The 25,061-nt window shown below is 49.2% G+C and overlaps 1 protein-coding gene across 2 annotated transcripts in view; it reads left to right on the forward strand.

The window, feature by feature from the left end:
• ZC3H13 (zinc finger CCCH-type containing 13) overlaps window positions 1-25,061 on the forward strand; it is a 301,667-nt gene that overhangs the window by 243,648 nt on the left and 32,958 nt on the right. The gene's annotated exons all lie outside the window — the stretch shown is intronic.

The following is a 25,061-nucleotide window of genomic DNA, read 5'->3' on the forward strand; positions in this document are numbered from 1 at the left end:
GAATTATCGGTAAGTAAATTCTTATTTTTCCTGTGTGCTGACACTGTCACAGTATGTTAGACAAAGAGTGTGTTTCATGTAAGGCACAGTGTTCCTCTTTTCCAGGGGGTTCACTACAGTGTGCACAATGCAGTGTACCTTCCCAGGCTAGCGGGGCAGAGCGAGCTTGGCTGGACGCCATTAAGGGAATGATTTCCAATATTTTTACTAAATTGTCCCGCAATGAGAAAGAGATGCAATACTTAAGACAATCGATGACTGAATTTATGAAAAGAGACTCAGTACCCAAACCAACGTCTCAGTCCCCTGCCATTTGTCCGCAAAAAAGTACTTTGGCCCATATCCTGCAGTCTGACTCGGATGATGAGGGGTCAGAAATGGAGGAGGGGAAGGTGGACTCAGAGGTGGGAGGAGGGTACTCTGTCACAGGGAATAGAGGCTCTTATAGAGGCTATCAGAGAAGTTCTGCATACCTGATAAGGTGAAATAGGGGAGACTGAGGAATCTTATTTTAATATAAAAAAAAGAAATCCTCAGCCATTTTTCCTGTGTTAAAGGAACTAAATACCCTGTTTGAAAAACCATGGGTTAAGCCTGATAGGAAATTTCAAATCCCTAAAAGGTTGCTATCATCTTTAACTTTTCCTCCTGAGGATAAGAAAAAATGCGAAAATCCACCGATAGTGGATTCATCCGTATCCAGGATTTCACGAAAAATTGTATTGTCTGTCTTGGGTACAGCCTCCCTAAAAGACACGGCTGATCGTAGAATTGAGACTACACTCAAATCCTTGTATACAGCTGCTGGGGTGGCTCAGAGACCCACTATAGCATGTGGGTGGATTACTAAGGTCATCGCCAAATGGTCGGGTAACCTAGTTGAGGGGTTAGGTACTTTGCCTCAGGGGTAGAATATTTTACTCCTGCAACATATACAGGACTCTGCAAACTTTATGGTGAAAGCCATAAAAGAAATAGGCTTTCTTAATACACGCACCACTGCTATGGCAGTGTCAGCACGCAGAGGCTTATGGCTACGCCAGTGGACTGCTGACGTGAACTCCAGGAAAGGCGTGGAAGGCCTACCATTCACATGAGAGGCCTTATTCGGAGATGAACTAGACAAATGGATCTCCAAAGCTACTGCGGGTAAATCCACATATCTTCCTTCTGCAGCTCCCCCAGCCAGGAAGGCCTACTCAGAACCTAGGGGGTCATTCTGATCGCTCGCTGCTGTTCTTCGCAGCGATCAGGTCAGAACTGCGCACGCGCCGTCGCATGGTTGACAGCCGACGGCTGTCATTGCCTAGCGATTGCCTCTTCCTGATTGACTTGCAGAGGTGGTCGCTGGGTGGCATGGCGGCGTTCGGCCGCCGTTTTATGGGCGCAATCTGGCCAATGCAGGTGGTGGGCCGCAGCGACTACGTGATGTCACACTCAGCCGCTGGGACCCGGCCAGCGACGAGTAGCTCCCGGCCAGCACGCGAAAAGCTGCGCTGGCCGGGAGCTACTCCTGAAGTGCAAAAGCATTGCCGCTGTGCAATGCTTTTGCACTTATGCGACGGGGCAGGGACTGACATGCAGGGCGGGCTAGCTTGGCTTGGCGTCCCCCCGCATGTCTGTGTTCCTGATCGTAGCTGTGCTAAATTTAGCACAGCTACGATCAAGTCGTAATCACCCCCCTAATCTACAGTCCTTTCAGACTGCCAAGTTTAAGGACAAAACCAGAGGTTCTTCTACAGCCACCAGAGGCGCTGGAGGTAAACCACGCAAACCAGCAACTGCCGGTTCTCAGGAACAGAGCTCAAGCTCTGCTTCCTCAAAGCCTTTAGCATGATGATGGACTGCGATGCCTGGAAGACTGGCGGGTGGGAGCTCGACTAAAATTTCACATCTCACCAAAGTGATGGCAGAGATGATGTTTCTGCTCCGCAAACTGGGAGTGAACATAATTTCGTACCTGGACGATCTTCTGATAAAGGCACCGTCCAGGGAGCGGTTGTTGGACAGCATTGGCCTCTCAACCAGACTACTCCTGGATCACGGGTGGATTCTGAACTTACCAAAATCTCACCTGGAACCGACGCAGAGGATTCCTTAGCTGGGAATGATACTGGACACAGTGTCTCAGAGAGTGTTCCTTCCCTTGGAGAAGGCTATGGTAATCCAGTCGATGGTTTGGGCTGTCCCGAAGCCAACCCGGATCTCGATTCATCTGTGCATTCGCTTTCTGGGGGAAATGATGTGTTCTTACAAGGCGCTGCAGTATGGAAGATTTCATGCGAGGCCCTTCCAGCTGTATCTGTTGGTCAAATGGTCCGGATCGCATCTTCACATGCACCAGAGGATCTGCCTGTCTCCAAGAGCCAGAATCTCCCTTCTGTGGTGGCTACAGACTTCTCACCTCGTTGAGGGTTGGAGGTCCGGGATACAGCATTGGCTTCTGCTAACCACAGAGGTTGGAGAGCAGTCACCCAGGGGGTGCAGTTTCAAGGAAGATGGTCAAGTCGGGAAGTCGTCCTTCTAATAAACATCTTGGAACTCAGGGCAATCTACTACGCCCTTCTGCAGGCCTCATCTCTCCTTCGGAATCAGGTCATTCAAGTCCAGTTGGACAATGTAACGGCGGTAAAGTACATAAACTGACAGGTGTCAAGAATTTTTTACTCTGGGCGGAAAAACGCTGTGGCGTTGTCAGCGGTCTTCATTCCGGGAGTTGACAACTGGGAAGCAGACTTCCTCAGCAGACACGACCTGCACCCGGGGGAGTGGGGCCTCCACCCGGAGGTGTTCCGGTGGTTGACACGTCGGTGGGGATATCCACAGATCGACATGATGGCTTCTCGACTCAACAAGAAGCTCAAGCGGTATTGTTCCAGGTCGAGAGGACCCGCAAGCAGTGACGGTAGATGCGCTGACCGCTCCGTGGGTCTACCAGCTGGTGTACGTGTTTCTTCCACTTCCTCTGATCCTAATAATTCTAAAGAGAATAAAAAGGGAAAAGGTTCAAGCAGTCCTCAATGCTCCGGACTGGCCTCGAAAGGCCTGGTACGCGGATCTTCTCGCGATGCTGATCGAAGATCCGTGGCATCTACCTCTTAGCGAGGATCTTCTGCAACAGGGCCCATTCGTCTATCAAGACTTACCGTGGCTACGTTTAACGGCATGGAAGTTGAACGGCTGATTCTAGCCAGGAGAGGGATTCCTGACAGGATCATCCCGACTATGATCCAAGCCAGAAAGGGGTTAAAGTCTAAACATTACCACCGTATATGAAAGAAGTATGTCTCTTGGTGTGAGTGCAAACGACATTTTGCGGTGGAATTTTATCTGGGACGTCTCCTGCTTTTTCTGCAGTCAGGAGTAGATGTGGGCCTGCGCCTAGGTTCCATTAAAGTCCAGATTTCGGCCTTGTCTATTTACTTTCAGAAACAATTGGCTTCTCTCTCTGAGGTCCAGACGTTCTTGAAAGGGGTTCTGCACATCCAGCCTCCCTTTGTGCCTCCCACGGCACCTTGGGATCTCAATTTGGTGCTGCAGTTCCTCCAATCGAACTGGTTTGAACCGTTACAGGAGTTTGACATAAAGTAACTTACGTGGAAGACCGTCACACTGTTGGCCTTGACTTCAGCAAGACGTGTGTCGGAGCTAGGGGCGTTATCCCACAAGAGTCCCTACTTAATTTTCCATGAGGACAGAGCTGATCTCAGGACTCGTTAACAATTTCTTCCTAAGGTGGTGTCCGCGTTTCACATCAGCCAACCTATTGTGGTTCCTGCTGTTATGGACACCTCTGCGACTTCAAAGTCTTTGGATGTTGTGAGGGCTTTGAAGGTGTATGTAAAGAGAACAGCTCGTCACAGCAAATCCGACTCGCTGTTCGTTCTCTATGATCCCAATAAAATTAGGTGTCCTGCTTCAAAGCTGTCTATTGCACGCTGGATCAGGCTCACTATCTAGCATGCTTATTCCACAGCAGGATTGCCAGTTCCAAAATCTGTACAGGCCCACTCTACTAGGTCGGTGGGTTCTTCTTGAGCGGCTGCCCGGGGTGTCTCGGCTTTACAGCTCTGCCAAGCAGCTTCTTGGTCAGGTTTGAACACGTTTGCAAAGTTTTACAAGTTCGATACTTTGACCAAACTGAAGGTCCTCAGAGGCCAATCAGTTCTGCAGGAACCTCAGCACTCTCCCACCTGGTTTGGGAGCTTTGGTACTTCCCCACGGTACTAAATGGATTCCCAGTATCCCCAAGGATGGAAGAGAAAATAGGATTTTGATTACCGTTAAATCCCTTTATCGTAGTCTGTAGGGGATACTGGGCGCCCGCCCGGTACTACGTTCTTCCTGCACTGTTACTAAGTTAAGTATTCTGGTTTGTTCAGCTGTTGCTGTTCCTGTTTCAAGTTTGGTTAGCATGGCTTTCCTCTTGTTCTGTGTGTGGTGGTTCGTAATCTCACCACTTTCCTTATCTATCCTTCTCTCAATGTACGTCCGTCTCCTCGTGCACAGTTTCCTAGACTGAGGGGTCTATTTACTAAGCCTTGGATGGAGATAAAGTCGACGGAGATAAAGTACCAGCCAATCAGCTCCTAACTGTCAAACCCAGCCTGTGACATGACAGGAGCCGATTGGCTAGTATTTTATCTCCGTTCAATTTATCTCCATCCAAGGTTTAGTAAATAGACCCCTGAGTCTGGTAGGCGAGGCATAGAGGGAGGAGCCAGCGCACACTATCAAATTCTTAAAGTGCCCAAGGCTCCTAGTGGACCCGTCTATACCCCATGGTACTAAATGGATTCCCAGTATCCCCTACGGACTACGAGAAAAGGATTTACCAGTAGGTAATTAAAATCCTATTTTCTGAGTTTGAATTATAATTGAAATTATTGTTGTGAGTTTAAAGAACATCAGTTTGGCATGCATCTCGCCGATGTGTTCTCTGCGACCATATGCAGACAAAAGCCTTTATACCAGGTCTGGAACTGTCTTATTTAGAGTTGGTACAGTAGTTCATCATTGTATCCCACCCTATGCTTCTCCTATATGGTGAGTTATCAAATATGGTACGTGTCTCCGGGATCAGTATGAAATACCTACAATCAAAATCCCGACAACAATTGGCCGACTGTCAAAATCCCGACAAGGTCAAAATACCGACATTTAAAATGTTGACAGGCTAAAAAGCCGACACAATGGTTTTATTGCCGTTTTGTGTGCCGACATAGGTCGACATGGACACCGTATAAGTGTACCGCATCCCCTTGCATGGCTCGCGGCAGTCGCCATACTTCCACTATTATATTGCCCCTCACTCCAGGTCCACTTGGATGGTAAAGTATGAACAAGTTGGTTTCAATGAAAATCTCATGTCGACTTTTTGACCTGTTGACATTTAAAATGTCGGTATTATGACCTTGTCCGTATTTTGACCTTGTCGGAATTTTGACCGTCTGGATTTTGATTGTAGGTAAATTGACCACATCCCATGCCTCCATCCAAGTATGTATAATGAATTATGTGAAATATGGGCCTACCTGGGAAAACCCTTGTTATACCAGATTACCACAATACAGCAAATTTGCATATGTTAGCTCCGGACTTTTAGGATCTTATACAACACTACATACACTCTGGATACTGCTCGTTAATAGTAATTTTATTTTCTCTGACGTCCTAGTGGATGCTGGGTACTCCGTAAGGACCATGGGGTATAGACGGGCTCCGCAGGAGACTGGGCACTCTTAAAAGAAAGATTAGGTACTATATCTGGTGTGCACTGGCTCCTCCCTCTATGCCCCTCCTCCAGACCTCAGTTAGTGTCTGTGCCCGGCCAGAGCTGGATGCACCCTAAAGGCTCTCCTGAGCTTCCTAGAAAAGAAAGTATTTGTTAGGTTTTTTATTTTCAGTGAGATCTGCTGGCAACAGACTCACTGCTACGTGGGACTGAGGGGAGAAAAGCGAACCTACCTGCTTGCAGCTAGCTTGGGCTTCTAAGGCTACTGGACACCCATTAGCTCCAGAGGGATCGAACACAGGCCCAGTCCTCGGTCGTCCGGTCCCGGAGCCGCGCCGCCGTCCCCCTTGCAGAGCCAGAAGAACGAAGAGAAGTTGAAAATCGGCGGCTGAAGACTCCGGTCTTCATTAAGGTAGCGCACAGCACTGCAGCTGTGCGCCATTGCTCCCTTAGCACACCACACACTCCGGTCACTGATGGGTGCAGGCCGCTGGGGGGGGGGGGCGCCCTGGGCAGCAATTAGATTACCTTACTTGGCGAAAAGCACATAATACAGTCTGATAAACTGTATATGTGCATTAACCCCCGCCATTAAAGTACATAAAAGGACAGAAGCCCGCCGCTGAGGGGGCCGGGCCTTCTTCCTCAGCACACCGGCGCCATTTTCTCTTCACAGCTCAGCTGGAAGGAAGCTCCCCAGGCTCTCCCCTGCAGTATCCTGGTACACAAAGGGTAAAAAAGAGAGGTGGGCACATAAATTTAGGCGCAAAACTGTGTATATAAGCTGCTTATAGGGGGAAAATCACTCAGTATAGTGTACATCCCTGTATTATATAGCGCTGTGGTGTGTGCTGGCATACTCTCTCTCTGTCTCTCCAGAGGGCCTGGTGGGGGAACTGTCTTCAAATAGAGCACCCCCTGTGTGCGTGGTGTGTCGGTACGCGTGTGTCGACATGTCTGAAGTAAAAGGCTCCTCTAAGGAGGTGATAGAGCGGATAAGTGTGTGGGAGGGTGTCTCCGTCAACAACGCCGACACCTGTTTGGATATGTGTAAGTGCTGAGGTAAAATTATTGCACAAAAGGTTAGGGAACAGAAAGGAAATCTACCCTGGTCTGTCCCTATGTCACAGAGTCCTTCAGAGTCTCTCTATGCTCACTATCCAAAATAAAGTATCGACACAGAGTTTAACTCCACTGTTGACTACGATAATGCAAAGTTACAGCCAAGAGGGCTAAAAGATATTCAATATATGATTATTGGAATAAAAGATGATTTGCATATCACTGATGACTCATCTGTCCCTGACACGAGAGTACACATGTTAAGGAGAAGAATGCTGAGGTACATTTCCCTCCTCTCATGAGGAAAAAGAGTGGGAATCTCCAGACAAGAGACGGCAGCTTCCCACAAGAGAATTCTCAGGCTGTATCCTTTCCCCACTAGGGCCAGGATGTGTTGAGAATCTTCCCCTTGGGTGTCCTGTTTGCACTAGCTATTCTCAGGGATCCTGCAGATAGTGTGCACATTCTAGTATACTACCCAGACTGGCGATTGTGTCGGCATGGGTTTATAGCGCTGTGGCAGCGTGGACAGGTACCTTATCAGCAGAGATTGAGACCCTAGTATGCATATAAATATTTTAAGATGCTGTCTTAAGTGATAGATATATAATTATAAAGCATGCCCAAAGGGACATGAGTATACTGGGTCCTAGAGACAAAAGCTATGTCGATTTCTGCTTGACGTGTCCTGTAGAATATACATTGGACAGATGATGCCGACTTAAGAGGCATATGGAAGGCTGAGGATTGTGTGGAGAAAGGTTCTCGGGCCTGGTCTCCACAGCTATAGCTGGTAATTCTGATATTTTGCCTTATTCCTGCACAGCCTAAGAAAGCACGACATTATTAAATGCAGCTTTTCGAATAAAGAAACAAGAAAGTCTGAGGGTGCGTCCTTTCTTGTCAGAGCCGGGGGCAGAGGAAAGAAGCTGTACAACACAGCTAGTCCCCAGGAACAGAAGTCCTCCCCGGCCTCTACAAAAATCCACCGCATGTCGCTGGGGCTCCACAGGCGGAGCTAGGCCCGGTGGGGACACGCCTTCGTAAGTTCAGCCACAAGTGGGTTCACTCCCTGTTAGATCCCTGGGCAATAGAAATTGTATCGCAGGGATACAGGCTGGACTGTGAGAAGATGCCCCCTCACCGAGCACACGGCGGGCTTCCCCCCAAGAGAGGGAGCCAGTGTTAACTGCAATTCGTAAATTGTATCTTCAACAGGTGGTGGTCAGGGGTCCCCTCCTTCAACAAGAGGGTGTTATTATTCGACCATGTTATAATCCCGAAACCAGACGGTTCGGTTAGACCCATATTGAATTAAAATCCCTGAACATATACCTGAAAAGGTTCAGGTTCAAGATGGAATCGCTAAGAGCGGTCATTGCAAGCCTGAAATGAATCGGGACATAAGGGATGCATACCTTCGTGTCCCCATTTATCCACCTCATCAGGCGTACCTCAGAATTGCGGTACGGGATTGTCATTACCAATTTCACCAAGGTAATGGCGGATATGATGGTGCTCCTGCGGAAGCAAGGTGTCACTATTATCACATACTTTGATGACCTCCTCATAAAAGCGAGATCAAGAGAGCAGTTGCTGGACAGCGTATCACCTTCTCTGGAAGTGAAACGGCAACACGACTGGATTCTATATATTCCGAAGTCGCAGTTGGTTCCTACAGCTCATCTGCCTCGCCTAGGCATGATCCTAGACACAGACCAGAAGAGGGTTTATCTCCCGATAGAGAGAGCTCAGGAGCTCATGACACTGGTCAGGAATCTATTGAAAACCAAAACAGGTGTCAGTGCATCACTGCACTCGAGTCCTGGGAAGGATGATGGCATCATACGAGGCCATCCCCTTCGGCTGGTTCCATGCAAGGACAATGGAACTTACTGGACAAGTGGTCCGGATCACATCTTCAGATGCATCGGTTTATCACCCTATCCCCCAGGGCCAGGGTGTCTCTCCTGTGGTGGCTGCGGAGTGCTCACCTTCTCGAGGGCCGCAGATTCGGCATTCAGGACTGGGTCCTGGTGACCACGGATGCAAGCCTCCGAGGGTGGGGGGCAGTTACACAGGGAAGAAAATTCCAAGGTTGTGGTCAAGCCAACAGACTTGCCTTCACATCAATATCCTGGAACTAAGGGCCATATACAACGCCCTAAGTCAAGCGAAGTTCCTGCTTCTCGACCAACCGGTTCTGATCCAGTCAGACCGCAGGGGCTCATGTAAACCGCCATGGCGGCACAAGGTGCAGGGTGGCGAGGGTAGAAGCCACCAGAATTCTTCGCTGGGCGGAGAATCAAGTAAGCGCACTGTCAGCAGTGTTTATTCCGGGAGTGGACACGACCTCCACCCGGGAAAGTGGTGACTTCATCAGGAAGTCTTCACGCAGTTTTGCAAATTGATGGAAACTGCCTCAGGTGGACTACATGACGTCCCACCTCAATAAAAAGATAAAAAAGGTTTTACGCTGGGTCAAGGGACTCTCAGGCGATAGCTGTGGTCGCACTAGTATTACCGTGGGTGTTTCAGTCGGTCTATATATTCCCTCCTCTTCCTCTCAGACCCAAGGGCTGAGAATTGTAATAAACGGAGGAGTGTGAACAATATTCTTTGCTCCGGATTGGCCAAGAAGGACTCGGTACCCGGAACTGCAAGAAATGCTCTCAGAGGACCCATGGCCTCTGCCTCTCAGTCAGGACATGTTGCAACAGGGACCCTGTCTGATCCAAGACTTACCGCGGCTGCGTTGGACGGCATGGCGGTTGAACGCCGGATCCTAGCGGAAAAGGGCATTCCGGATGCAGTTATTCCTACGCTGATAAAGGCTAGGAAAAGACGTGACAGCAAGACTTTTTCACTGTATATGGCGAAAATAGGTTGCTTGGTGTGTGACCGGGAAGGCCCTACAGAGGAATTCCAGGGGGGTCGATTCCTGCACTTCCTACAGTCAGGAGTGACTATGGGCCTAAAATTAGGATCCATAAAGGCCAAGATTTCGGCCCTATCCCTTTTTCTCTCAAAAAGAACTGGCTTCACTGCCTGAAGTTCGGACGTTGTTACAGGGGTGCTGCATATTCAGCCCTTTTGTGCCTCCAGTAGCACCTTGGGGTCTTAACGTGTGTTGGATTCCTAAAATCCCACTGGTTTGAGCCACTTAAGACCGTGGAGCTAAAATATCTCACGTGGAAAGTGGTCATGCTTTTGGCCTTAGCTTGGACTAGGCGTGTGTCAGAATTGGCGGCTTTGTCATGTAAAAGCCCATATCTGATCTTCCATATGGAAAGGGCAGAATGGAGGACTCGTCCCCAATTTCTCCCTAAGGTGGTATCATCGTTTCATTTGAACCAACCTATTGTGGTGCCTGCGGCTACTAGGGACTTGGAGGATTCCAAGTTGCTGGACGTAGTCCGGGCACTGAAACTTTATTTCCAGGACGGCTAGAGTCAGAAAAACTGACTCGCTATTTATCCTGCATGCACCCAACAAGCTGGGTGCTCCTGCTTAAAAGCAGACTATTGCTCGCTGGATCTGTAGCACGATTCAGCTTGCACATTCTGCGGCTGGACTGCCGCATCCTAAATCAGTAAAAGCCCATTCCACGAGGAAGGTGGGCTCTTCTTGAGCGGCTGCCCGAGGGGTCTCGGCTTTACAACTTTGCCGAGCTGCTACTTGGTCGGGTTCAAACACTTTTGCAAAATTCTACAAGTTTGATACCCGGGCTGAGGAGGACCTTGAGTTTGCTCATTCGGTGCTGCAGAGTCATCCGCACTCTCCCGCCCGTTTGGGAGCTTTGGTATAATCCCCATGGTCCTTACGGAGTACCCAGCATCCACTAGGACGTCAGAGAAAATAAGAATTTACTCACCGGTAATTCTATTTCTCGTAGTCCGTAGTGGATGCTGGGAGCCCGTCCCAAGTGCGGACTCTCTGCAATACATGTATATAGTTATTGCTTAACTAAAGGGTTATTGTATGAGCCATCTGTTGAGAGAGGCTCAGTTATTGTTCATACTGTTAACTGGGTATAGTTATCACGAGTTGTACGGTGTGATTGGTGTGGCTGGTATGAGTCTTACCCTGGATTCCAAATCCTTCCCTAGTAATGTCAGCTCTTCTGGACACAGTTTCCCTAACTGAGGTCTGGAGGAGGGGCATAGAGGGAGGAGCCAGTGCACACCAGATATAGTACCTTATCTTTCTTTTAAGAGTGCCCAGTCTCCTGCGGAGCCCGTCTATACCCCATGGTCCTTACGGAGTACCCAGCATCCACTACGGACTACGAGAAATAGAATTACCGGTGAGTAAATTCTTATTTTAACAGTTCACATCTAGTCATCTTCCACGGGTTCTTTGTTGGTTAAATGGAATAACACCAGTGACATGCATATACATAACATCTTATTTTCTGCTGCGGGGTACACTGGGCTCCACAGGGAATGACATTGGGGTGTAGAGTAGGATCTTGATCCGAGTCACCAGCAGGCTAAAAGCTTTGACTGTTCCCAGAATGCATAGCGCCGCCTCCTCTATAACCCTCTACAGGAGTTCAGTTTTGTAGTTGGTGCCATGCAGTGCAGGCATACAACAGGGGGGCTGCTCCAGCAGCCCTGAGAAGAGCTTTTTAAAGTGAAAAATGAAAACTTCAAGGGCTGCAGCAGAGACACTGTGAGTGTTAGATGTCAGTCAGACATCTCCTGCTGCAGCTCCATCACCTCCCCCAGCGGCGCTGTATACTCCCGGGCCCTGGTTGCCGGGTACTTACAGCGGAGGCTCCGTTTTTTCTACGTCAGTCACACACATCGCCGCTGCTCTCCAGGATCGCGTGGCCGCACTCAGGGAGGAGGTAAGAGGGTCCCCCAGGCGAGACCCACTGGAAACCGCGGAGGTGGGCTGCGTGCGCTGCCGTGCACACTGTGGCAGTACCGGGACCTCACTAGACCACCAGGGCATGGGCACAGGTCGGTTTTATTAAAAAACGTTTATTATATAGCCCACAGTACCCGGGGGTGAAGTCCAGCAGGGGGATAAGGCTTTGACCTGTAGCCCCAGGGCGCCATTTAGAGTAAATGTTCCCATTTTGGAGCTGCATATCTCTCTCCCTCACTCCCTGTCAGCATTTCTGCGCCATTAGGACAAGCTGCGCTGATCCTGGAACTGTTTGGACAAATCCTCCTCTGTAAAGCCGCTATGCATTTTACAGGACAATTAAGTATTCTACATGTCTGCTGACAGTGTTAGGTAAGAGAGTGCATTTAGTCAGGGTTATTTAGTACAAGTACCTTGTGATATACATCCAGTCTTTACTGTGCATTGATATATCTATTGTCTGTATAGCCATACTTACCTTATATACTCGAGTATAAGTCGACCCGAATATAAGCCGAGGCACCTAATTTTACCACAAAAACCTGGGAAAACTTATTGACTCGAGTATAAGCCTAGGGTGGGAAATGCAGCTCTAGCCGCACATAGACCCCACTGTGCCAGATGTGCCCCACTGTGCCAGATGTGCCCCACTGTGCCAGATGTGCCCCACTGTGCCAGATGTGCCCCACTGTGTCAGATGTGCCCCACAGTGCTAGATACTTACCCTCCGTCGCTCCCGCGCTGTCTACTGAAGGAGGGAAACGGAGAGCACAGCGCGCGGCTCTCCTGTGTCCCTCCTGCGTCTCCGGCGGCAGCGGCTTGTGTTAAAGGAAGTGCCGGTTCGTGCACTTCCTTTAACACACACACGCCTTAACACACACACGCCGCTGCCGCCGGAGATGCAGGAGGGACACAGGAGAGCAGCGCGCTGTGCTCTGTGTCCCTCATAACGCTGACTCGAGTATAAGCCGAGGTGGCTTTTTCAGCACAAAAAAAAGTGCTGAAAAAGTCGGCTTATACTCGAGTATATACGGTAGTATTCATCTGTATTGCTGGTCCAGTGCAGTTTTATTGCATGTCAAAATTTCTGCATTGTACAATATGACTATGTACATATAGCGGCTATGTGACCTCCATTTCGTGTATCTCACTCAGATTACTATCACTATATTCTATAACCTGAGGGGGCTAAGTGCGTCAGGGTTATTATTTAATATAGTTGTTTCACAGGATATGCTTATTGTGTATTTCTCTCTGTGATTTTTAGTCACCATATACCTCTGGAACTCTGTGTTTGTGATGATACACTACTCAGGGGGTTCTTGTCAGGTGTTGTGCTGCTGATATTGTACCGGGCTGCCTTGAATTGAGCTTTCAGATATGTCGGATACAAGGGGCGACGGAGCTGGGGCTGATCCCACAGTGCGTGGTGGTGACGCTGTAGACACATTTGAGGATAATATAGCAGCAGAGCGTTCTGGTTCTGGGGGTTCCTTACCCTCCAGTGGGACCGTAGCAATGGGGGTTCAAAATTACCCACTTTGGGCTACTTTTTCCACGCCATTGAATACGCAGGTAACCAGATTTGCGCCCCCTATTGGGCCTCCTGTGCCGGTACAACCGATTGTGGTCCCTGCAGTTAATCTGCCATGGGCAGATCACCTGTCCACTCAGTTACAGCAATTGAACCATTCACTGATTAAACAGAAATCTAACCCTCGCCTGCCTAAGACCAAGGTGTCCTCTAAGGGGGCCATTACTTCCTCACAATCCACCAACGTCCCAGACACCTCGTCTGATGAGGATGGCGTATATACTGACCCCACAGATTGTGATCCTGATACTTCTGATGGGGAATCTGTTTCACAGGTGGATGTTCCTGACTTGTTGGAGGCTATCAGGCTGATTTTTCAAATTACTGATGACCCAGTGCCTGATGCTGCCCCTAAGAACTTGGACAGATTTAAACGTCAGAAAGTGGTTGAACAAGTTTTACCTCATTCTGACCATTTAGTTGACATATGTCAGGAATTCTGGGAAAATCCAGGAAAGAAATTCATGCCTCATAAGAAGATGCTGACTCGCTATCCCCTCGCGGCGGAGCTAAGTAAAAATTGGGAGACACCCCCGCCAGTGGATTTGCAGGTGGCGCGGCTGGTGGTTTCCTCAGCTCTGCCTGTAACTACCATCACGTCTCTAAAAGAACCGACGGATAAGCGCGTGGAGGGTTGTTTAAAGGCGATTTACACCCTAGCTGGTGCTGCTCATCGGCCCACCATTGCAGCAACTTGGGCTGCAGAGGCTATTGAAGCGTGGGCTCAGGAGTTGGAAGCTGAGATGCCTTCCAATGTTTCTGATCATGCTAGACAATCTCTTTCGTATATTGTCACTGCTTCTCTTTACATTAAGGAGACGGCTTCCGATGCCGGTATTCTGGCGTCCAAGGCTTCTACTACGTCCATTTTGGCTCGCCGGATTCTCTAGTTTCGGTCCTGGTCTGTGGATCTGGACTTTAAGAAAACCCTGGAGGTGCTCCCTTTTAAGGGAGACATTCTTTTCGGAGAAGACCTCAACAAGATAGTGGCTCACTTAGCTTCTGCTAAAACAGCTTGTCTACCTAGTACTGCTCCTTCGGTACCGAAGGCTAAAAGTACTTCCTTTCGCTCCTTTCGTCTTTCAGGGAAAGCAAATGGTCAGGCGTACCCGAAACAGGCTCTCACTTCCAAACCCAGTAAACCTAAACGGGCTTGGGCTGCCCGTCAGCCTGCTTCCAAAACTGACAAGCCTGCTGCATGACGGGGCGGGCCTCCCTCTGGGGGGGATCCTAGGGTGGGGGGCCGACTTCTAGGGTTTACCCAGGAATGGTTGAAGACCACTTCAGATGCCTGGGTACGGGAAGTTGTCACTCGAGGTTACACCGTATCCTTCAAGAATCGTCCCCTCTCATCGATTTTGCCTGACAGACGTCCCGTCGGATCAGGTGAAGGCAAAAACTCTTCATTCGGTGGTACAGTCCCTCCTGGACACAGGAGTAGTAGTACAGGTGACTCTGGCTCAGAGAGGCAAGGGGTACTATTCGCCGCTGTTCCTAGTCCAGAAACCGAATTGGTCCTCTCTGCTCATTCTTAACCTCAAGTCCTTGAACAAATTTGTGAGGGTCTCCAAGTTTCGTATGGAAACTCTTCGCTCTATTGTTCTGGCCTTGGAACCTGGGGATTATATGGTCTCTCTGAACATACAGGATGCTTACCTGCATATTCCCATTGCAATGTCGGATCAGCAGTACCTGAGGTTTGCGGTTGGCAACCTCCATTACCAATTTCGGGCGTTACCTTTAGGTTTGACCACGGCTCCGTGAGTCTTCACCAAGGTCATGGCGGTAATGACTGCTGTACTCCGCCGTCAAGGGGTCAGGATCCTGCCATATCTGGACGACTTGTTGATCCTGGCAAATTCCCCCAAAATTCTCCTACGTCATCTGGATCTGACTATCCAGTTTCTGCAAGCCCACGGGTGGCTCATCAACTGGAAGAAATCTTCCCTGGTCCCTGCTCAGAGCATGGTGCACCTGGGGGCATTGTTGGACACTCACAACCATCGGTGGTTGTTGTCTCAGGAGAAAGTCCTGAAGCTTCAGGACAGGATTCGATGCTTCCTATCTCATCCGCAAGTGTCGATACATTCGGCGATGCAAGTGCTAGGTCTCCTGGTGTCGACTTTCGACATGGTGGAGTACGCTCAATTCCATTCCCGCCCTCTGCAGAAACTGATTCTTGCCAAGTAGGACAGCCTGCCTCACTGTGTCAGGTCTCAAATGATCTCCTTGTCTCCGGAGATCCGTCTGTCACTAAGCTGGTTGCTTCAGGACCATCGATTGAGCAGGGGTCGTCCCTTCTGGATCTCCAACTGGGTCCTTCTGACGACGGATGCCAGTCTGAGAGGTTGGGGCGCGGTATTGGAGCAACACTCCCTTCAGGCTCGGTGGACCAGGGAGGAGTCTCTCCTCCCAATAAACATTCTGGAACTGCGGGCGATGTTCAACTCACTGAACTTGGCCCAGCATTTAATACAGAACAGACATGTTCATGTACAGTCGGACAACGCCACCACGGTGGCGTACATCAATCATCAGGGCGGCACTCGAAGCCGCATGGCAATGAGGGAAGTATCAAGGATTCTTCAATGGGCGGAACGCCATCTGCCAGTCATATCGCCAGTATTCATTCCGGTGGTCCTAAACTGGGAAGCAGACTTTCTCAGTCATCAGGATGTACACGCCGGAGAGTGGATCCTCCATCCAGAAGTGTTTCAATTCCTCGTGGACAAGTGGGGCCTTCCAGATGTGGACCTGAAGGCGTCTCGACACAATCACACGGTTCCGGTCTTCGGAGCAAGGACAAGGGATCCTCAAGCTGCGTTCGTGGACGTACTGGCAATTCGATGGAACTTTCAGCTGCCATACGTGTTCCCTCCAGTGTCACTAACGCCCAGAGTAATAAGGAAGTTCAAACAAGAAGAAGGAATCCTACTTCTGATCGCTCCCGTGTAGCCCAGACGGCATTGGTTCTCAGACCTTCAGGGTCTCTCGATAGAGCATCCCCTTCTACTTCCACAGCGCCCAGATCTCCTCGTTCAGGGCCCCTGTGTATATCAGGATTTAGCCCGGCTGGCCTTGACGGCGTGGCTCTTGAAGCTTCCGTCCTGAGGGCCAAAGGATTTTCTGAGGCGGTCATTCAAACCATGTTGAAGGCCCGGAAACCGGCTTCTGCTCGGATTTATCATAGGGTCTGGAATTCTTACTTTGCTTGGTGCGCATCTAACAATTACAACGCTTACAAGTTTAGTACGGCCAAACTTTTGGCCTTTCTACAACAGGGTCTGGACTTGGTCCTTCGTCTGGCCTCCATCAAGGTTCATATTTCTGCCTTGTTGGTATGGTTTCAGAGAAATATTGTGACTTTACCTAATGTTCATACATTCAATCAGGGTGTGTTGCGGATTCAACCTCCTTATGTCCCGCCCGTGGCTCCTTGGGACTTGTCGGTCGTTCTGGAGGCATTGCAAAGGTCTCCGTTTGAGCCTCTTGAATCTGCAGACCTTAAGTGGCTTTCCCTTAAGGTGTTTCTGTTGGCTATTGCCTCTGCTAGATGGGTGTCGGATTTGGGTGCCTTATCTTGTAGGTCCCCTTATCTGATTTTTCACCGTGAATTGGTGGTTCTTTGAACACGTCCCGGGTACTTACTTAAGGTGGGGTCGGTTCCGGTATGAATGGTCGACCATGTTATGGTCGACAGTCATTAGGTCGACCACTATTGGTCGACATTGACATGGTCGACATGGACACATGGTCGACACCTGAAAATGGCCGACACATGAAAAGGTCGACATGAGTTTTTTAACTTTTTTTGGTGTAGTTTTTTGCGTAAAGTGACTGGGAACCCCAATTAGTGCACCGCGTTCGCTCGCCATGCTTCGGGCATGGTGCCTTCGCTTCGCTCGGCACAGATTACCGTTCCAATCGTAGTCCACGTGGATCGTAAAGTATGGAAAAGTTCCCCAAAAGAAAAAAAAAGTTAAACTCATGTCGACCTTTTATGTGTCGACCATTTTCATGTGTCGACCATGTGTCCATGTCGACCATGTCAATATCGACCAATAGTGGTCGACCTAATGACTGTCGACCATAACATGGTCGACCATGTGAATGGATACCGGTGGGGTCGTCTTTCCACCTTAATCAGGAGATCATGGTTCCGGCCTTTGCCTCTCCTGACTTGTCTTCCAAAGAGCGGTCTTTGGATGTGGTACGGGCTCTCTCTATCTATGTGAAGAGAACTGCATCCCTTCGGAAGCCTGATTCTCTCTTTATACTGTTTGGTTTTCACAAATGTGGCTGGCCTGCTCACAAGCAGACCCTGGGCAGATGGATTAGGATGGTGATTGCACATGTTTATGTACAGGCTGGTCGTCCAGCTCCTGCTACTATCAAGGCCCATTCTACTCGGTCAGTTGGACCTTCTTGGGCGGCCCGCTGTGGTGCGACCCTTGAACAATTGTGCAAGGCGGCTACGTGGTCCTCAGTGAACACGTTTATAAGGTTCTATGCCTTCGATACTTCCGCCTCCCAGGATGTTTCCTTTGGACGCCGGGTTCTCATGCCCCCGGGTTCTCATCCTCCCATGTGTAACTGCTTTACGACATTCCCAATGTCATTACCTGTGGAGCCCAGTGTACCCCGCAGCAGAAAACGAGATTTATGGTAAGAACTTATCGTTGTTAAATCTCTTTCTGCGAGGTACACTGGGCTCCACAGGGCGCCCACTCTAACGCACTTAGCTTCTATGGGTTGGTATGGCATTAGCCGTTGACACTTCTCTTGTCGTGAGAGTGTGGTGTATGTGGCTACTAATCGTTGTCGTCTCTTTTACCTGCTACTGCATTGGACTGGTTAACAAAAACTGAGCTCCTGTGCACGGAGGTGGGGTTATAGAGGAGGCGGCGCTATGCATTCTGGGAACAGACAAAGCTTTTAGCCTGTAGGTGTGTCGGATCAAGATCCTACTCTACACCCCAATGTCATTCCCTGTGGAGCCCAGTGTACCTCGCAGAAAGAGATCTAACAACGGTAAGTTCTTACCATAAATCTCATTTTAGAACGTCACTGTGCCTCTCCCCCACACAGTGTGGATATTAATGCTATTACTATCCAAAACACTTAGAACTTTCCCTGCTGTGCACAGTACTAACCATAGCATGTTTCTTTCTTTTCTCTATACGTACTCATATATATGCATATATAGTTTATATATTAAAAGAAAGTTACTTTGGGGCTTTAGTCCATAGTGAGAATTTGCGAAGCGTTTCAGGTAAGGTAACATCCAACACAGAAGGTATTACCCTCTGGCTATGTCTCTTTAGTAGTTAGAATAATAAGGAACCTGCTGAAAGATTGCAGTTGTTTTGATGGGGAACAGTGCAATATGTCCACAATAAGGTACAGGCTTCTTTGCGTGCGCCTGTCTCTTCCTCTAGCTATTACACTTTCTGAGAAGTTATTATGCTGCTGAGCTTGAGTTATCCATATGATGCATACCACTTTTAGCCACAGATGGCGCTAGAGCCATGCAGGTACTGGTTGTTGGATAAAAGGAACTCACTAGTTATTAGTGTTGCTAAAGGGTTATTATACAGTATACACCCTAAATAGATCTGTCTCTGGTATCTGGGGTAATGTAATCCCTACTGGCCACCTAAACAAACGGTGTCTGGCTTACGATTATACAGGTGATGGGTGCAGTGTTTGTGTGCTGGTCTCACCATACACTGGGCTGCCTGTCATTCTCAGCGTTGGCTGCTCCCCCAACTGGCTACTGCTGCTTTTAGCCAAGCTCCTTAGTCCTGCACTGGTATTGGTGGTCAGCGGGGAGCCATCCTCTGTACTACACTAGTAGCGCCGGCTGCTGGTTACATCACCTCACCGGCCTTGCCTCCGTCCAGCCTCACTGCACACCTTACACCCTCACTGGCTGCACTCTCCCGAGTCCAGGCCCCAGTGTTTACAACATGCTTACAGTGGCAGCTCAGGATCTCTCCCGCAGATGTATTAAGCCTGGAGAAGTGATAAAGCAGTGATACGTGCAAGATGATAACGCACCAGCCAATCAGCTCCATTATGTAAATTTACGGTTAGGAGCTGATTAGCTGGTGCGTTATCACCTTGCACTTATCACTGCTTTATCACTTCTCCAGGCTTAATACATCTGCCCCTCAGTGAGGTGAGCTCTTAGAGGGAGATCAGCAGTCTGTCAGCTATACTGACGGCTCTCCTCAACCTCTCTCTGGTAGTCACCTGACCCACTCTGAGGGGCAATCACCCCACTCAGTGATTGACCGCTAAAAGCACAAGCACATAAACCCCTTGGATGCACTGTGAAAACTTAAAATCAGCGTTAATTGTATTTACCCCTACATTTATATCAATGGACATACAATTACATATATGTCAACTATATTATTTACCTCATATTATATACACAGGATACATACATACATATCTACTAGTTTTCCACCCATACAACATACTACTATATTACATTTTGATACACACATGTCACTTATAAATACATAAGACCAGAGTTCCAGGCCTGGTATAAACACTGTCTTCCTGCAGGTTTTTGACACATCGTTGACATGCATGCCCAGTTACACAGCACAAAGGTACTGCCAAGGGAAAATGACCCAGCAAATTAATAGTGGTTGCAGGTTAAAAAAAAATAACAATAAAAATTTCTCTAACGTCCTAAGTGGATGCTGGGGACTCCGTAAGGACCATGGGGAATAGCGGCTCCGCAGGAGACTGGGCACATCTAAAGAAAGCTTTAGGACTATCTGGTGTGCACTGGCTCCTCCCCCCATGACCCTCCTCCAAGCCTCAGTTAGATCTCTTTGCCCGAACGAGAAGGGTGCACACTAGGGGCTCTCCTGAGCTTCTTAGTGAAAGTTTTAGTTTAGGTTTTTTATTTTCAGTGAGACCTGCTGGCAACAGGCTCACTGCATCGAGGGACTAAGGGGAGAAGAAGCGAACTCACCTGCGTGCAGAGTGGATTGGGCTTCTTAGGCTACTGGACATTAGCTCTAGAGGGACGATCACAGGCCCAGCTTGGATGGGTCCCAGAGCCGCGCCGCCGGCCCCCTTACAGAGCCAGAAGGCAGAAGAGGTCCGGAAAATCGGCGGCAGAAGACGTCCGGTCTTCAACAAGGTAGCGCACAGCACTGCAGCTGTGCGCCATTGCTCTCAGCACACTTCACACTCCGGTCACTGAGGGTGCAGGGCGCTGGGGGGGGCGCCCTGAGACGCAATAATAAACACCTTGGATGGCAAAAAATGCATCACATATAGCTCCTGGGCTATATGGATGCATTTAACCCCTGCCAAAATACATAAAAAAACGGGAGATAAGGGCCGCCGATAAGAGGGCGGAGCCTATCTCCTCAGCACACTGGCGCCATTTTCCCTCACAGCTCCGTTGGAGGGAAGCTCCCTGGCTCTCCCCTGCAGTCACTACACTACAGAAAGGGTTAAAAAAGAGAGGGGGGCACAAATTAGGCGCAGTATTAACTATACAGCAGCTATAAGGGGAAAAACACTTATATAAGGTTATCCCTGTATATATATAGCGCTCTGGTGTGTGCTGGCAAACTCTCCCTCTGTCTACCCAAAGGGCTAGTGGGGTCCTGTCCTCTATCAGAGCATTCCCTGTGTGTGTGCTGTATGTCGGTACTTTTGTGTCGACATGTATGAGGAGAAAAATGATGTGGAGACGGAGCAGATTGCCTGTAATAGTGATGTCACCCCCTAGGGGGTCGACACCTGAGTGGATGAACTGTTGGAAGAAATTACGTGACCGTGTCAGCTCTGTATAAAAGACAGTGGTTGACATGAGACAGCCGGCTACTCAGCTTGTGCCTGTCCAGACGTCTCATAGGCCGTCAGGGGCTCTAAAGCGCCCGTTACCTCAGATGGCAGATATAGACGCCGACACGGATACTGACTCCAGTGTCGACGGTGAAGAGACAAATGTGACTTCCAGTAGGGCCACACGTTACATGATTGAGGCAATGAAAAATGTTTTACACATTTCTGATAATACGAGTACCACCAAAAAGGGGTATTATGTTCGGTGAGGAAAAACTACCTGTAGTTTTCCTGAATCTGAGAAATTAAATGAGGTGTGTGATGATGCGTGGGTTTCCCCCGATAACAACTGATTTCTAAAATGTTATTGGCATTATATCCTTTCCCGCCAGAGGTTAGGGTGCGTTGGGAAACACCCCCTAGGGTGGATAAAGCGCTCACACGCTTGTAAGGGCTCTATCCTCTCCTGAGATGGCCGCCCTTAAGGATCCTGCTGATAGAAAGCAGGAGGGTATCCTAAAATGTATTTACACACATACTGGTGTTATACTGCGACCAGCAATCGCCTCAGCCTGGATGTGCAGTGCTGGGTTGGCGTGGTCGGATTCCCTGACTGAAAATATTGATACCCTAGATAGGGACAGTATATTTTTGCCTATAGAGCATTTGAAAGATGCATTTCTATATATGCGTGATGCACAGCGGAATATTTGCCGACTGGCATCAAGTCTAAGTGCGTTGTCCATTTCTACCAGTAGAGGGTTATGGACACGTCAGTGGTCAGGTGATGCGTATTCCAAACGGCATTTGGAAGTATTGCCTTATTAAGGGGAGGAGTTATTTGGGGTCGGTCTTTCAGACCTGGTGGCCACGGCAACAGCTGGGAAATCCACGTTTGTACCCCAGGTCGCCTCTCAACATGAGAAGACGCCGTATTATCAGGCGCAGTCTTTTCGTGGATAAGCGGGCAAAAGGTTCCTCATTTCTGCCCCGTGACAGAGGCAGAGGAAAAAGGCTGCAGAAATCAGCCAGTTCCCAGGAACAGAAACCCTCTCCCGCCTCTGCCAAGCCCTCAGTATACGCTAGGGCTTTACAAGCAGAATCAGGCACGGTGGGGGGCCCGTCTCAATGAATTTCAGCGCGCAGTGGGCGCACTCGCAAGTAGACCCCTGGATCCTTCAGGTGATATCTCAGGGGTACAAATTAGAATTCGAGACGTCTCCCCCTCGCCGTTTCCTAAAGTCGGCTTTACCGATGTTTCCTTCTGACAGGGAGACAGTTTTGGAAGCCATTCACAAGCTGTATTCCCAGCAGGTGATAATCAAGATACCCCTCCTGCAACAGGGAACGGGGTATTATTCCACACTGTTGTGGTACCGAAGCCGGACGGCTCGGTGAGACCGATTCTAAATCTAAAATCTTTGAACACTTACATACAGAGGTTCAAATTCAAGATTGAGTCACTCAGAGCAGTGATTGCGAACCTGGAAGAAGGGGACTACATGATGTCTCGGGACATCAAGGATGCTTACCTTCATGTCAAAATTTACCCTTCTCACCAAGGGTACCTCAGGTTTATGGTACAGAACTGTCACTATCAGTTCAGACGCTGCCGTATGGATGGTCCACGGCACCCCGGGTCTTTACCAAGGTAATGGCCGAAATGATGATATTCCTTCAAAGGAAGGGAATTTTAGTTATCCCTTACTTGGACAATTCCCTGATAAGGGTAAGATCCAGGGAACAGTTGGAGGTCGGTGTAGCACTATCTCAGGTAGTGTTGCTGCAGCACGGTTGGATTCTCAATATTCCAAAATCGCAGCTGGTTCCGACGACTTGTCTTCTGTTCCTAGGGATGATCCTGGACACAGTCCAGAAAAAGGTGTTTCTCCCGGAGGAGAAAGCCAGGGAGTTATCCGAGCTAGTCAGGAACCTCCTAAAACCGAGCCAAGTCTCAGTGCATCAATGCACAAGGGTTCTGGGTAAAATGGTGGCTTCCTACGAAGCAATCCCATTCTGCAGATTCCACGCAAGAACTTTCCAGTGGGACCTGCTGGACAAATGGTCCGGGTCGCATCTTCAGATGCATCAGCGGATAACCCTGTCACCAAGGACAAAGGGTCCCTCCTGTGGTGGTTGCAGAGTGCTCATCTTCTAGTGGGCCGCAGATTCGGCATTCAGGACTGGGTCCTGGTAACCACGGATGCCAGCCTGCGAGGCTGGGGAGCAGTCACACAGGGAAGGAATATCCAGGACTTATGGTCAAGCCTGGAGACATCACTTCACATAAATATCCTGAAGCTAAGGGACATTTACAATGCTCTAAGCTTAGCAAGACCTCTGCTTCAAGGTCAGCCGGTGTTGATCCAGTCGGACAACATCACGGCAGTCACCCACGTAAACAGACAGGGTGGCCCAAGAAGCAGGAGGGCAATGGCAGAAGCTGCAAGGATTCTTCGCTGGGCGGAAAATCATGTGATAGCACTGTCAGCAGTATTCATTCCGGGAGTGGATAACTGGGAAGCAGACTTCCTCAGCACGACCTCCACCCGGGAGAGTGGGGACTTCACCCAGAAGTCTTCCACATGATTATAAACCGTTGGGAAAAACTCGACAGGTATTGCGCCAGGTCCAGGGACCCTCAGGCAATAGCTGTAGACGCTCTGGTAACACCGTGGGTGTACCAGTCAGGGTATGTGTTCCCTCCTCTGCCTCTCATACCCAAGGTACTGAGATTGATAAGATGGAGAGGAGTAAGCACTATATTCGTGGCTCCGGATTGGCCAAGAAGGACTTGGTAACCGGAACTTCAAGAGATGCTCACGGAGGATCCGTGGCCTCTACCTCTAAGAAGGGACCTGCTCCAGCAAGGACCCTGTCTGTTCCAAGACTTACCGCGGCTGCGTTTGACGGCATGGCGGTTGAACGCCGGATCCTGAAGGAAAAAAGGCATTCCGGATGAAGTCATCCCTATCCTGATCAAAGCCAGGAAGGATGTAACCGCAAAAAACATTATCACCGCAATTGGCGAAAATATGTTGCGTTGTGCGAGGCCAGTAAGGCCCGACGGTGGAAATTCAACTGGGTCGATTCCTACATTTCCTGCAAACAGGAGTGTCTATGGGCCTGAAATTGGGGTCCATTAAGGTTCAAATTTCGGCCCTGTCAATTTTCTTCCAAAAAGAACTAGCTTCAGTCCCTGAAGTTCAGACGTTTGTAAAAGGGGTACTGCATATACAGCCTCCTTTTGTGCCTCCAGTGGCACTTTGGGATCTCAATGTAGTTTTGGGTTCCAAAAGTCACATTGGTTTGAACCACTTAAATCTGTGGAGTTAAAATATCTCACATGGAAAGTGGTCATGCTGTTGGCCCTGGCCTGGGCCAGGCGCGTGTCAGAATTGGCGGCTTTATCCTGAAATAGCCCTTATCTGATGTTCCATTCGGACAGGGCGGAATTGAGGACTCGTCCTCAGTTTCTCCCTAAGGTGGTTTCAGCGTTTCACCTGAACCAACCTATTTGTGGTGCCTGCGGCTACTAGGGACTTGGAGGACTCCAAGTTGCTAGACGTTGTCAGGGCCCTGAAAATATGTTTCCAGGAGGGCTGGAGTCAGGAAATCTGACTCGCTGTTTATCCTGTATGCACCCAACAAGCTGGGTGCTCCTGCTTCTAAGCAGACTATTGCTCGTTGGATTTGTAGTACAATTCAGCTTGCACATTCTGTGGCAGGCCTGCCACAGCCAAAAATCTGTAAATGCCCACTCCACAAGGAAGGTGGGCTCATCTTGGGCGGCTGCCCGAGGGGTCTCGGCTTTACAACTTTGCCGAGCAGCTACTTGGTCAGGAGCAAATACGTTTGTAAAATTCTACAAAATTGATATCCTGGCTGAGGAGGACCTGGAGTTCTCTCATTTGGTGCTGCAGAGTCATCCGCACTCTCCCGCCCGTTTGGGAGCTTTGGTATAATCCCCATGGT

Source organism: Pseudophryne corroboree, chromosome 2, assembly GCF_028390025.1.
Source record: "Pseudophryne corroboree isolate aPseCor3 chromosome 2, aPseCor3.hap2, whole genome shotgun sequence".
NCBI lineage: Eukaryota > Metazoa > Chordata > Amphibia > Anura > Myobatrachidae > Pseudophryne > Pseudophryne corroboree.